The following is a 14,267-nucleotide window of genomic DNA, read 5'->3' on the forward strand; positions in this document are numbered from 1 at the left end:
GAGAGAGAGAGAGAGAGAGAGAGAGATTTAAAGAGAAGGAGTGAGACTGATTGCCCGCTCTCTTGCTGTATATCTGCGATAAGTTCAGAAGTTCAAGATTGTATCTGTATAGTTTGTCTTGTGTTGCTAACCGCTCGACGCCACTCTGCCAACCAGCGCTGGTTTGGGGTGACTGACCATGGTACGTAGATCATAAAACCTCGGCAGTACGGGACAGTTCAGCCTGAGTTCATAGAGGTAGTCTGAGAGAAAGAGAGAGAGAGAGCAAAAAGGAGGGGAGAAGCAAAACCAAGCCAGCAGCAGTGCACCAAACTCTGCAGATGCCTATTCAACTCCACTTCTGCTGCACGCTGATCTGTTTTTAGAAATGGAAATAACAAGCCAAAAACTACATGGTAGTACTTCATATTAACTACATCATGAGACAAGAAGGCTCCACTTTTTTTTCATTGCCCACTAATGAATCAGCAGATTTACCGGTCCACAATATATCTGTTGTCGGCACCTTCCCATCTAAACATCCTAAAGCAAAAAAAAACAAAAACAAAGGTTCCCACTGGACCAATAATGAATAAATAGCTCCCATGTGACCACGGGCAAAGTCCCGTATCGCTCCATCCTCTGTTTGTTTTCCCCACCATTGTAATTACCCCTCCCCCAAAAAAAGTCAAAACTACCCAGCGGTAAACAAACCCAACAAACCCCGGGACCCTGACTCAGACCCATAAAAACACAACACAAGAGAATAGAGGAAGGGGGGGTTGAAGGATAGTAGCTTATAAGGGAAAACATGGCAGGGCAGCAGGAGGGGAATGCAATGGGCATTCAGTGCATGTGTGTGCAAGTGAAGAGTGCCTTTACCCCCTTCCTCTGGCTCTGACCCTGGCCCCCTGCCAGCAACAGTCACAGTCTAATTACTGAAATCTGTGTGCCAGCTAAAGGCATTGTAGGAGTCAGTATTGTCTGGGGGCCCGTGAGAGCAGTCACCATTCATCCCTGGGTGCCCTCTATTTACTGAGGTGGAACGGCCTTTACAAGAAATCTGTTTTTCAGGGGAGCATCGTGTTTGAATGAGTCGACTGAGACTGGACCGCTAAATGATACAGTGTGACACTGTATTGAATTAGTTAACCAGCCTAAATGAGACCGACTGTGGCTCCACATTGTCATAGTCGGACTCAAAGTTGCCGTAGCTACATAGTTGCTAAAAGTAAGAGATTTACCATTCATACTGTTATATTGAGTTATCTTTGCATTTCATTACAAATTCTCTGATGCTCAATATAAATATTCACCATGACCTCCACCAGTGGAGCGTAAGAACTGAAGTCATTTTCCCAGTGTGAAATCCCTCCGCTGGTATCCAGATTAGAGCAGTCCTCCCATGTTGGAGCCCAGCAGGGAAGGACCGGCTACAGCTTAGATTCCCCAGCCCTGTCTTTATCACGTCCATGACTGGATTTATTAAGCCTAATGCTGTTAATCTGCTTAATTTTCAGTGTAAACCCATTAGGGGACATGCTGGAGGTAAGATAATGACGGGGAGATGATAAAGAACTTTCTCTGTTTTCAAGTATGAGCCAATTTCCATGCGATTATCTGTCAGGCTGTGATCTTTTCAAATGCAGACAACTGTCATAGGTCAGTGTGTGCCAAAAACAATGGTGTTAGGCCTCAATGTTATTACCGAAGCTGGAGATGAGGAGTTATTTACATCTGTGTTATCAACTTTGAGCCAGATGAGACATGCATGTTTTCCCCGGGAAACCTTGAAAACAGTATCAGGAGGCATTCTCGACTGCAAAACAGCCTTGATTTATATAAACATTTGCCAACGAGATAGGAGGGAGGGACTCGCGGTTTTGCAGACATCTCTACACTGCAATTGTGACAAGCTAGCAGGTCATTGCATGTCAAACCCAAATGATCAGCCATGTTATAATGCTCAATAAGACGTAATAGCATAGTGTGCTGGTGGCTTTCGGAGTGGTCAGGCTACAGTTGAGAGCCCCTGCCTGATTTTGCCCTATGTGGTGAATTTCAGCAGCCGCAATTCGTCTGCTGCGACCTCAAGGCTCACCACCGTCTCGTTCCGGCGTCGCAGCCGTTCGGTAGGCAGGGCCCATCCTCACCGCACCTCACCGCACCACAACACAAGCGCGCAGCCACAGTCACATGAAACCCTCGCACCCGTCACAAGTCTGCAAAGCTGCTTGTTCTGTCTGCTTGATGTCGCAGCGCAGACAGGAACAGTGTGCATGCCACAAAAGCACACCACGGTGATACTTTCACATGCTTGTCGTAGGAGTTTCACATCATCTTCAGTGGGTGATACTGTAGTTGTTGTAATGTGTGGTGTCAGGTCTGGGGAGTAGATTAAGACCCAAAACTATTTTCTCTGAACAAGAAGGTCACTGCTGGTAAGCACAATAATGAGTTATAAGAGCAGACATAAACGTCACAGGGTCAACTCAACCAGATCGCATATAGTTAGCATGCAGCGGTTCACAGCTCTACATGGAGCATGAAGTGAAATACCAAGGAAGTGAGGTCAACCCTTGAGGCCATAATAGTATTTGTAGGTGAACTTTTGTGCAACAAACAGCATTAGAGTTGAAGCGGTAAGATATATATATATATATATATATATATTTTTTTTTTTTTCATAACCACGATCATAACCATGATTATCAACACATTATACCGTTACTTTGTTTTCCAGCCCACCCTCATCTCTGTCTGCATTTGAAATTCATTCAACTGTCTTAGAAGAGAATTATTTATGAGCAAATCTGTTCATTGGAATGGCTTGTCTTGTTTTTGCTTTACTGCGCTCCCCTGATGGAGTTCTGCAGGGACCGCCTGTCAGAATCACAGTTTTTTTTAATGGAGCCATTGTGCCAAAACACCAGCGACCAAAAGTTAGCTGTTTTTGAAAACAAGAATATAATTACAGCTTCATTACAGATATTATCATCCCTGCACAAAATATCCAATGTCCCATTTCCCCAAAGTTATTAGTGAGATTCTGTATATCTGTTGTTTTGTTTATATTAAACAGGGTTTTCATGTCCTCCCATGGTGCTATGGAGGTGACCACAGGTTAATGATGAAAAGTCAGAAATGAGACGATTGGAGTTTGTTTCCTTCTCTGAGCTTCAGTCCCAGGTGGTTCCCTATTTCAAGCACTGTCTTTGAGAAGTACGGGTTGAAGAGTTTACCCACAGTCGTCTGGGAAATCGCATTAGCCAATCAGCGTGCGGGGATAGCGACAGTTGGCTGCAGTGCTGAGAAGGCTGTGTGTGAAGAGACCAGATGAACTGGCTGGTCAACGTCTGGACTGTTCTCTCTGAGGGACAATACATTTTACTATTTATTCTCTTTACTTATATTTATTTATTGCTTGTTTATCTGTGTCGTGTAATTTTCTCCATATCCCTTGCTGCTGCAACAGTGTGCATTTCCTCATTGTGGGATTAGTAACGGATTTTGAATCTTGAATCTTAAAGGACAGAGGAAAATAGAGAGAATAAGATATAAAGAGACAATGACGGTAATGTAATAGAAAGACTGAAGAAAGTCTTGTTTGGATAAATAAGGTGCAGCTATATTTAATCCATGTAAGGGGTCTCCGAGGGACTCAAAACATTTGGTAACAATAAAATCTGAAGAATAATGTTCTTAAAGTTTTGTAGTGATCACAAAGATTGGGGATGGAGTGGGAGGAGAGGAGAGGAGCCAATCTACGACTTTGTTTATTGCCATCCAAACTTGGCTCCGCCAAGTGCAATTGTTTGAAATGAGCTGGCAGCCAGCCAAACCTGGAGTAAATCAGCACTGTCAGTCAGCAACAACAGCCAGCAAGTGAAGGAAAGGGAGGATAGAGGGGGGGGGGGAGGATTGAGAAGTTGTGCGTGTCTATGTGTATGTGATAGACATACAGATAGCAAGGGAGTGCAGAAAAACAGGGCCAATAAGCGAGACAAAAAGAAGGGAAAGAGTACCAGGGAAGAGGGGGATGGGAGGCAAGAGGGGAAAAAAAGTCAGCATAAGAAAGAAAAGTAGAGAGAGAGAGAGAGAGAGAGGGAGGGAGCGCCTGATGCTCTGTTGTGAAACATGAGCTCGGAAAAACTGCTCTGAGTTTAACACTCAACCCAATGTTTTTGCAGTTGTTACTGTTTGGAGGAGATCCATTGCGTGAGCCGACATACACACTGAAACACACACACACACACACACACACACACACACACACACACACACACACACACACACACACACACACACACACACACACACACACACACACACACACACACACACACCACAGTCCCACCCCTGGTGTGCTGGTTGTTTTTCTTCCTTGGGCCTCATCCCTCTCTCCACACTCCTGTTATCAAGGTGAGGTGTGCTAACAAGACAGGCTGCCTGCCTGATGTCTCTGGTGCCCCGCCAACCTGCTGAGTAAAAAAAACGCACTCACTGAACTAGCCCGGTTCTGTAGCTCGGAGGCTTTATCCAGCCGTTTATGCGTGCAGGCTGCTTGCGACGACAGTTCGTCTGGAAACTGGGCATAAGGCGGGCTCTTCTCTCATTACTGCACACCACAGGCCGTGCCAGCGCAGAGGGCTCCTCGTGTGTCCTGAGGAAACCACAGTGACTGCTTATTTTTATCTTGCTACAGGAACCTTTTTCCTGCCAATTAGCTCCCAACAATGACCCCACTTGTTTATGTACTGTCTATTGAGTGACATCCCCCATCATAATTAGGCTGGGCTTGCGTCTTTCTTAGCTACATGCCGAGTGAATGGATTTTAACATGTGGGGAGAGACAGCTGCCTGCTGTGTGCAGGCTTTACAGGGTGTATCTTTTAATTGGGTCCAAATGGTGGTGGATATGTACGAAGACTTTGAAAAAGTAATAAAGTTGAAATATATGGAGAGTAAGAAATAGCCAGCAGAAGTCGGAGAGGACAAGTTCAGCAGGTTCATGTGCTATGCTCTGAGGATTTTAAATCCCTCCCCTTGACCACAGGATACTGCTAGTGTTTGTGAGTCAGAGATTTCAGCTCTGTGCATGTGTGCGTGTGTGTGTGTGTGTGTGTGTGTTGTGTGTGTGTGTGTGTGTGTGTGTGTGTGTGTGTGTGTGTGTGTGTGTGCGCGTGTGTGTGTCACAGCTGTGAGGCTGGGAGTGACTGCTGCTCAACAAAGCACTGTGCTCTGCTGGGTTGCTCTTGGTAAACAAAGGGAACTCACAGTGCTGTGTAGTGATTGCCCAACCTCTCCTTTAACAGAGAAAGTAAAGAAAAGAGCCGGTCGAGCACAGCAGATTAAAGGAGAAGTTAGAAAAAGGGAATTTTAAAAGTGAGAAAAAGACCCAGTTGCAAAAGCAAAAAACTAGCACTGTTTATTTGAGTATCAGCTACAGGACTATGTATTTGATTATCAGCTACAAAGTGTTATCAAATCAATTTCTGCATGCTCTACTCCCAGCTGTGATAGGGTGGCCGCCGAGCAGTGCAGGCTGGAGGAGGCGGGGGGTGGGGTCTTTGCCAGAGGAGGTCAGCTGTGTTCAGTCACAGCAGAGAGAGGGGGTTGGGGGTGGTTGCTGAGTTGCTGCGGCCAACGGCATGCCCAGCTGAACCCCAATCAGCCCTCCTCCCCCAGCACAGCGACATGCAACACTGTTGGCTTAGCCGCTTATTCCCATGACAACTGCCCGCCTGAGCACCAGATGTGTGCAAAGAGGGAGAAGGAAGAATGGAAAGTGTTCAAATATATCTCTGGCTGAGGCAGTGACGTTCCTTTGCCCCTGACTGACACTAGAAGGAGTTAAGTTTGGTGTCAAATGTTTTGTACTCATGTATTTACAGATTTATGACATTTCCCAAATGCACTATTAAATCCTATTTTTTTTTATTTGACACAAAACTGAAACATGTAAGTACACGATGGTATTTGCAAAGTAATGTTCAACAAAGAAAAAAAACGTTGCCTTTTTGCCTATCTACTTATTACCATTCCATTTAATTCAAAGTAGAGTTGGCTGCCTGCAGTGTTTTTGTGGTGTCAGGAGTATTGAAAGAGGAGGATTAGGTGTGTGTTTGGGGCTGTTGGGGGAGTATGGGTAGTGGGAGTGGATGTGGTGCTGGTGGCTCACACATGGCAGATATCATCTTCATACGGTTAAAAAAAATGTAGTGCCAAAGGAAAGAGCTGTCTGACGGGATGGAAGGTAAAGCGCTAAAAAAGCTGAATTGGGTACCGGGACAATGGGGCCGATCTACTTAAATTCACTTCTTGAATTGTTTTTTTATATTGTTTATATTATTTTTATATGTTTTTTTTTTTGCTCCACCCAATCGAAGAAAAACAGAAAACACACCGACAACACAGCATAGCTTAGGTAGCGTAGTAACAGACACAGAGCAGCGATAGCTTACCGTTAGCATGCAGCTAAAGACTAGGGGTGCCAGCCGTACCTTAAAATACGGAATTGTCCCGTATTTCAAAATAAAATAGTGCGTCCCGTTCCTGTAGAAGCCACAGTTCCCTATGAAATCAATGTTGTTTTAAGAAAAATATCTTTGGGGTCCTTTATTTTTATGCATGAAAGGTGGCACCTCTACTAAAAGACACAGGGCAGCGTTAGCTTACCGGTAGAATGCAGCTAAAGACACAGGGCAGCATTAGCTTACCGGTACCATATAGCTAAATACACAGGGCAGTGTTAGCTTACCGGTTGCCTGCAGTTGCACTTTTCCAGACACCATGGCCACTGTTGGAGTTGGAGATGATGGAGAAAAACTACTTAACTGGAAAATTCTTCTGCTTTCCAAAAGCCACTGGTGTGGCAATATTTTCCCTTCCCCCGGAGTTATGTAACAAACGCATGTTGCATTCAGGTGTCCTTGGTAAAGACGTGGTTGGTTCGGGTGCCCCTCCTAAACTCATGTTGCTCATCATGTTCACCGGGACAATGCTAACAATACTGATGTTAGCAGGGTTAATGTTTACTGGGTTCACCCATGGATGTATGGGTTTACTGTTTTAGTTTAGCATGTTAGCATACTAACATTTGATAATTAGCACTTAACACAAAGTAGCATACAGCTGAGGTTGATGGGAGTGTTATTAGCTTTGCAGTATTTTAACCTAAAGTATCGGACAAATTAAAACTTGACCTGATGATGCCGTTAGATGGCAGAAAGTTAGAGGATTGTCAAAGGTATCACAATTCACAATTCATTCTGGAGGAAATTAATTTCTCTACTAAATTTCAATGCAATCCATCCAATAGCTGTGGAGATATTTCACACACACAAAAAAAAATGTCAACATGTTTGTGATGCTATAGGAAAAGTCACCAAAGTCTGTGGGATTTATTATGGGAAACCATGAATGTACAAAATCTCATGGCAATTCATAAGTTACTTATTATGGACAGGAACCATTTGTGTGCACGTGTGTGAAATGTGACTCATAAAGCTTCCTCACTGACGTTCCAGAAGCTGAAAACAATTAAATTAGTCCTAAACCTTTCTGTACAGCCCTTTCTATCTTGCTGCCAGCAAATTAAGAGTCACAGACTCATTAATGTCACTTCAGACTCATAAAAATTAAGTTCAGTTCCTCAAATCTTACCTACATTAAATTATAGCTCAATGAAAAGGGTGAGCTCACAGGTGATAATTTAGTAATTGCCTGTGTGTGCTGGAGTGAGAAGCTACTTGAAGTGGTTCTCAGGGCATGGGGGAAGAATCTGCGGGTGGTGGTGCAGAGCAGGTGCTGAGGTGCCTTTCACTTAGTGACACAACGCACCACTTTAGCACAGAGGAACAAATTAAAGCTGTGGTTAAATGCGTTGCACTCTGTGACTTTAGCTCAAGCAGAAACTCCTCTTCAGTCTGCCAGAGAGCCAGGCGAGTAGGAGTTAACGACGTAGGCTGCAGTGTTTTCATTGGCTTTGCAGACATAAACAAGAGCCGTACTTGTGTGTGACCTCTGGGCCTGACCCCAGAGATAGACGCTTCTCTAATGGGTGTCTCTTTCAGCAGGCGGCCAGGCCAGGGGAACAGAGGAGCCATTGTTTGGGCCAGGGAAAGCTGATGCTCTCCCCATTAAAGTGCTGAGCCTAGAGGAGGGGAACGTTGGAGCCATGAAGCCGAGGTAAACAGCAAAGGAGACAGGGGACATCCTTGGCACACAGGTTTAAAATGTAGGATAATATCTAAAAAAAAAAAAAAAAAGCAACCCCCCTCTGCAGAGATGACACCCATGATCTTTATATGTTTTGACAGTTGTATAAATAGCGCTGTTAATTAGCTCCTATTAAGGCTTGAAATCCCTAAACTTAAAGGGGCTGTTCTCGATATTCAGAAAAAAAAAAGTGATTTGGGATTGCCTCAACACAGCTCTCTCAGACCGTTTCCCAACTCGTCAAATACCGGCACTTTTGTTACGGCCCTCGGCATCAGATACTCACGCACAAGTCACTCACATGCACTAACATGCATGCACGGCCAGAGAGAAGCTCAGATTGCAACACACACAGAGGGAGTGTGACTTCATTCTCTGCCCGGGACTCAGGATTACTTCACTATATATCTTTACAAAGAAAATATTTGTTTACTGCTATATGAATGTTCTGAATATCGAGTACAGCCCCTTTAAAAACACAGAAGACACAGGTTAGAAGGGGAGCGCTGAACAGTTGGGTACTCTAAACCAACTGTGACTGGGGTAGGAGCTGTTGTTCTGTTTCAACCACATCCTCTGACACACTCTGTCATTGTGTGCATGTGTTTGCGTCAAGGGGGGCAGGGACAAGGGAGTTCTTTTGCTGTAAGTGGCCAAACAGGTGAGTCAGGTGTCTGCGAAGCGTGAAACTGTACCTGGCATAGATGACAATAGAAGTGCCACGCGTTAGCCCCAAGGGAGGTGACTGTGAGTTGTCTGTTCTGGTGAATAAAAAAGCGACAAGGTGTGATTGTAAGCACATTGTAAGAAAAGTAAATTTATCTTGGAATGATATTAAAACAACATCATCCATACAAAATGAACAAACTTTTTTTTAAACTCTATGATAAGAATGGAATTTTGCTCCCCACACATTTCAAGTTTATATGTGTCAAGACTAATCAATCACTCCCATGCCTCGAGGGGATCCATGTTGCAGTGTAACTAATCTGCAAGCTCAGCAGCATTGGCCTTAACCTTTTAGGAGGCAACAGAAATGGCATGTGGGGTAACTCCACTCATTTGCTCTATACATGGGCTCATTTAGCTGTAATGCAACACTTGCTTGTATGTACATAGAATGCAGACCTCACTTATTATAGAGGGTTGGAGGCCCCAGTGCTCCCACAAAATGAATGACCTAACAGCAGGAGGGATGTGATGAGCGTCTGTTAAATGCCTGGCTAGCCTCAGACAATTGGCTAATCCAGCAGTGGTTTACTTTCCCAATACAACTCCTTAAAACAAAAGCTCAGGCTTAAAAGAGCAAAAGATGGAATGTATTCTTCTTCTGTACTTTTTTGTCCAAGGGGTAGAAGCATTGTATTATAGTTCAAGTGAAGAGAAAAACAGCAAGGCTTTAGTTGCGAAAGACTGGAATCGTTATCAACCTAAAACTAGTGTATGTATCTTTACTTTGCAACAATTTTATTTATGTTACTTTTATTCTTCATCTGATGTTCCTATTGCGCTTTAGCCATCACTGGAGTTGTATTTCTCTGAACTTTCACTTTTTTTTCTTTTTTTTTTCTTTTTTTTTTCCTCAAATTAAAGCTATAGTGTGTAGTTTCTGTCCCCCCAGGAGGAATTCTAAGTAATGACAACAACACTGTCGGTGCGTCCACATTTTGTCTTTGTCTTAAGAAGAGCATGGGTACCATGGTAGTACATGTGCCTGTAAAGACATACACTTGATTCAACTTCACACCTTCAATAAAATTTTATTGAAAAAAAAATGTACCAATAAACAACAAGAAATCCAGAAAAAAAGATTTGTAGAGCAAAGCTCCATATGTACAGCATATTGCACTACATAACAAATTGTCTTTACTTCCATATTATATCAACAACCAAAAAAAATAATATAAACACATAAATGAGTGCACAGTAGAGTCTCGAAAACACACAGTCAATGTTTACAAAAATGCTACATTTTCGCTGGGTCTCATTTCTTGGTATACAGAGAGTGTGTGATAATCAAGACTTCATTGAAACTGAGCAGTTAAAGGCATATTCCAGGGTTTTAGAAATACATGTACAATTTATCTGTTCTTTAAAGAAGGGCTAATATTCCATAGCTATACGCTCATAGGCCAAGTTAACCACAACCATGAATTCTTTTGGTTTGCTTGGTTTTGTTTTTACACCACGATGAGATGTGCAAGGAATGTTGCAAGTTCATTTTTATAGAAAAAAAAAAAATGCCCTTGATCTCATGGACTTCAAAAGGATCATACTCGTATTAAAATTATTTTACAAGCAATGAACTGTCCTTATAAAAAGCAGACCCTTTTTCTTAAGAAAATACATTTTAAAAAGTTACGAAAGACCATGAAGAAGAAATGTTATCGTTAAAAAATAAAATAAAATAAAAAAAATTCAAAATCAAAACCTTCCTTGAAAACTTCAAAATTTATATAAAGTGGACTACAAAATTCAAGACACTGACGGTTTCCATAAAATACATGTCCCACTCTAGGGATTCTCCACACTCACATATAATGTGACGAGTGCAGCTTGGGAACCTCGTTCTAACAAAATTATACAGGGCACCACGGTGGCTTGTCTCCCTTTCCAATAAATCAAACAGGCCATCAATCTGAGCCTACTTGGTCAATGCACAGATATATACGTCTGACACATGGCAAGATTAGCCCAAAAGAACAATCCAGAGTATATACTAGACATTAACACACAACAGATAAGGGACCCATGGGATCTACAGAAACAAAGTACTTTCCAGTGCATGTTGATTACGACACAATGATCAAGGTTAAAGAATTGAACACATAAACAAACGCCCTGTGACTTAATATGAAGGCAAACTGTTTTTAGGTGTGTTTTGAAGCATTTCTAATGTCGTGTGTATCATTAGCAATGGGTGGGTAATGACTCATTAATTACAAAGGAAAGGTCATATCCTGTTGAAAGGTTAAACTGCATTGAAGCTGCTGCTTTTCTAAACCACATTTTGTGAATGTACCCATGATGACTGGTGAATCGGGTGGTGGAAGATAATGAAAAAGGTCTATATTGGTTAGGCCATTTCCTGGAAAATCACAACCTTTTAAGTGAAATACTCCACCCAAAATCTATTTTTTGAGTATCAAACACCCATCCCGTATGCTTAAAAGGTGAGGTTTGTAGTTTTCTTCTTCATGAAGAGCAGCAGCTGTGGTCACAATGAATTTGTGTCGGTTACAATGCATTCCAATAGTAACAACAGCTACATTTTGGATAAATGGATGAATACACCACTTACTCTACACAATATTGTCCTTCTCAAAGCTGTGAAGGAGCAGTGGAGTTTGGCGAAACAATGACAATGTGGAACGTAATTGCACTGTGCAAACATTTGAACCACCATTGAAATCCACTGTAACCAACATGAATTCTACAGGCCAATAGCTGTTGTTCTTCATAAAGGGCAAAACTACAAACTTCTTAGAGCCTACAGGATATGAGCAATTCTAAAAAAGTAGATTTTGGGTTAAGTATCACATGAAGCAATATCAGGTACAACGCAGGCCAACCTGCTCTGCACAGTCAGTCAACTAAAGCATATAAGTCCAAGACTTAAAAAATTAAAATAAAAATGGAAAATAAGAAGTAATTGCACACACAAGTGTATACAGTAGAAATGGGCAAATATACAAAAATAAATAAGAAGGAAAAAAATAAATTAAAAAGAAAGATGAACCGAGGAACAATAGCCATGTTATAAAGGAGTAGCACAAAGAGGAAGTCAAGAGCCAATGGTGAGACAGGGCGCTACAGGGACTGGCTCAGCGTTCAGGATCCGCAGGAAACTATAACCACAACCACATTCAGTGCACCTCACACGCCTACTACTACATGCTCAGCAGCCCCCCGTCACCACCACAGACAGAAAGTCAGCCTCAGACTCCTCAGTCTGTACCTTTACGTGTGTGCTGAGAAATTGGCCGAGAGAAATGTTATCACTGAAATGAAAATTAAAGACTTGACAATACCTCGAGAGGTTTCATCATAAATTAATGGGTGAAAACACTGCTCTTCTTCTAACCATGTAACAGATTCTCAAGGTTACCAGTAGCCCACAAAGTCTGTCCCTGAGACATCTTTAAGAGAATGAGAGGAAACCCTAATTATGCAGTGATAAACTTGACACATTGTAAGGAGCAAGTAATTACAGACCCCTGATATGTACTGCTCCCTGGGTCCACAACTTGGCCTGGGTTCAGCAATAGAAAATATAACAAACAGCATCTTTAACAGTGTCTTTAAACATGTTCATATTTCAACAATAATTACAGTCTTTTTCACTTTTGTCTTTTTGTCTGCTGAGTGGTTATATGTACTAAAAATGTCCCAAATCTGGATCTGAGCACAAAGACAATACAAGAGCACCCAACAGAATATTAAACGATGTAAGACCCCATAAAAGTAGCCTGAGACGATCTGTTTTACAGATTGATTATGCAGTATTGTATGGTGTGAAACACACAGGCTGTGAAAAACAAACCAGGACAGAAACCTTTCAATGGAGACGCGTGGCTCTATTGTAACTGTATTGTAGCCTAAAAAAAACAAAAACAAAAAACTCTGGTACATGAAATATCCAGAATCCAATCCAGATTCCAGACTGCATTCATTCAGGTCTCAACATTGATTATTTGTCTTGGACATAAGAGTGAATACATTTGAAATGTTGTGGGCATGAAAACAAGTCATAACTGAAAACCTTCATACAAGACAGAGGTTAGCATGGTAACAATCTGAACTCTTGAAGGGTGTACGTCTAGTGCAAAAACAGTGGATCCACAGCTCCACTTCAAGGGCATGGAGGTCTGAAAACAATCACATGAAAAGAACACATCGAAAACACGGGGACATCTTGAATGTGAGAACTGAGGAAAGAGTACCTGGTGTCCTCAGCAATTTAAATTAAAAATAATCACGGTAGACTTGGCCAAATTGTTTTGTTGCCATTTAGGTAAAGAATACTTAAATTTGCTCGGTATAACAATGTGCTTTACTCTTAGGTTATGATTTAGTGCACAGGTGCTAGACCTCTGAAACAACATTAATCTAAATATCTTTTTATGGAGCCTTTAAAGTTTCCCACCCTGCCCTTCTTTAGTGTGCTACATCTTAGACGACATCCAGCCACCCAGTAGCTGTATTAAGTAAGTAATAGGCATTAGATCAATTCAAATTATCTTTTTAAAAGGTTTGGTTGTTGCCTAAAAGATTTAAACAGTGTGTTGATCTTAAAGTATTGATTCAGTGTAGTCATTCCACTGTTGATTATGCACTTCCCAGTTGTTTGTTAATGCACCTTGGTTTTGTCAACATAATACCTAATATACATACCTAATACAGCTAACTGCTTTCTGTGTCAATAATCCCAATTCCTAATATTAATATTAGCTGTTGAATGCCGTTGTACACAGGTTTGCTGACAGTCTGAAGAAAGGCTGGCCTTAAAACATCTGTGCAGATTAAAAAAAGATATATAGATTACAAATTAAGCTGTGTAGACTTTTTCCATGTGCAAAAAGTTTGTTCCCAATATTTTTGAATGACACTGAGGGATAATGTTCAAACGTGATACCATACCAAAGAAATTGGAGGAGTAAGAAAAACAAAACAGAGAGCAAAATAAAGAAAATAAGAATAGATAAATGTTCCATTGAGGTGAGGTGCAAAATGCTTTGTTCTGAGAAGTTGCCTCTTTGGAAAATTAGTAAATCAACTTGTCTGCTCACCTGGGAAACTTCAGAAAATTAAACCTCACACCACATTTCCTTTCAGTTCCTAACCATCTCATCTTGCCTTCATCTCAAATTTTCTCAATACTCATTCTGGCAGAGGACATTGAATAAGGCATTCCCAGGGTGTGTAGAGGTCATTAAAGATGGATACATGTTGAAGTGCAAAACATTTAACAAGAACAATGTACTGTACAAAACTACTACAACCACACGTATACCAAAATATGAACATTGTCCTGTAGAGGAATCTCGGAGCATCATGGCATCTTCCAC

The sequence above is a fragment of the Perca fluviatilis genome, chromosome 20 (genome assembly GCF_010015445.1).
Source record: "Perca fluviatilis chromosome 20, GENO_Pfluv_1.0, whole genome shotgun sequence".
In the NCBI taxonomy this organism is placed as follows: Eukaryota; Metazoa; Chordata; class Actinopteri; order Perciformes; family Percidae; genus Perca; species Perca fluviatilis.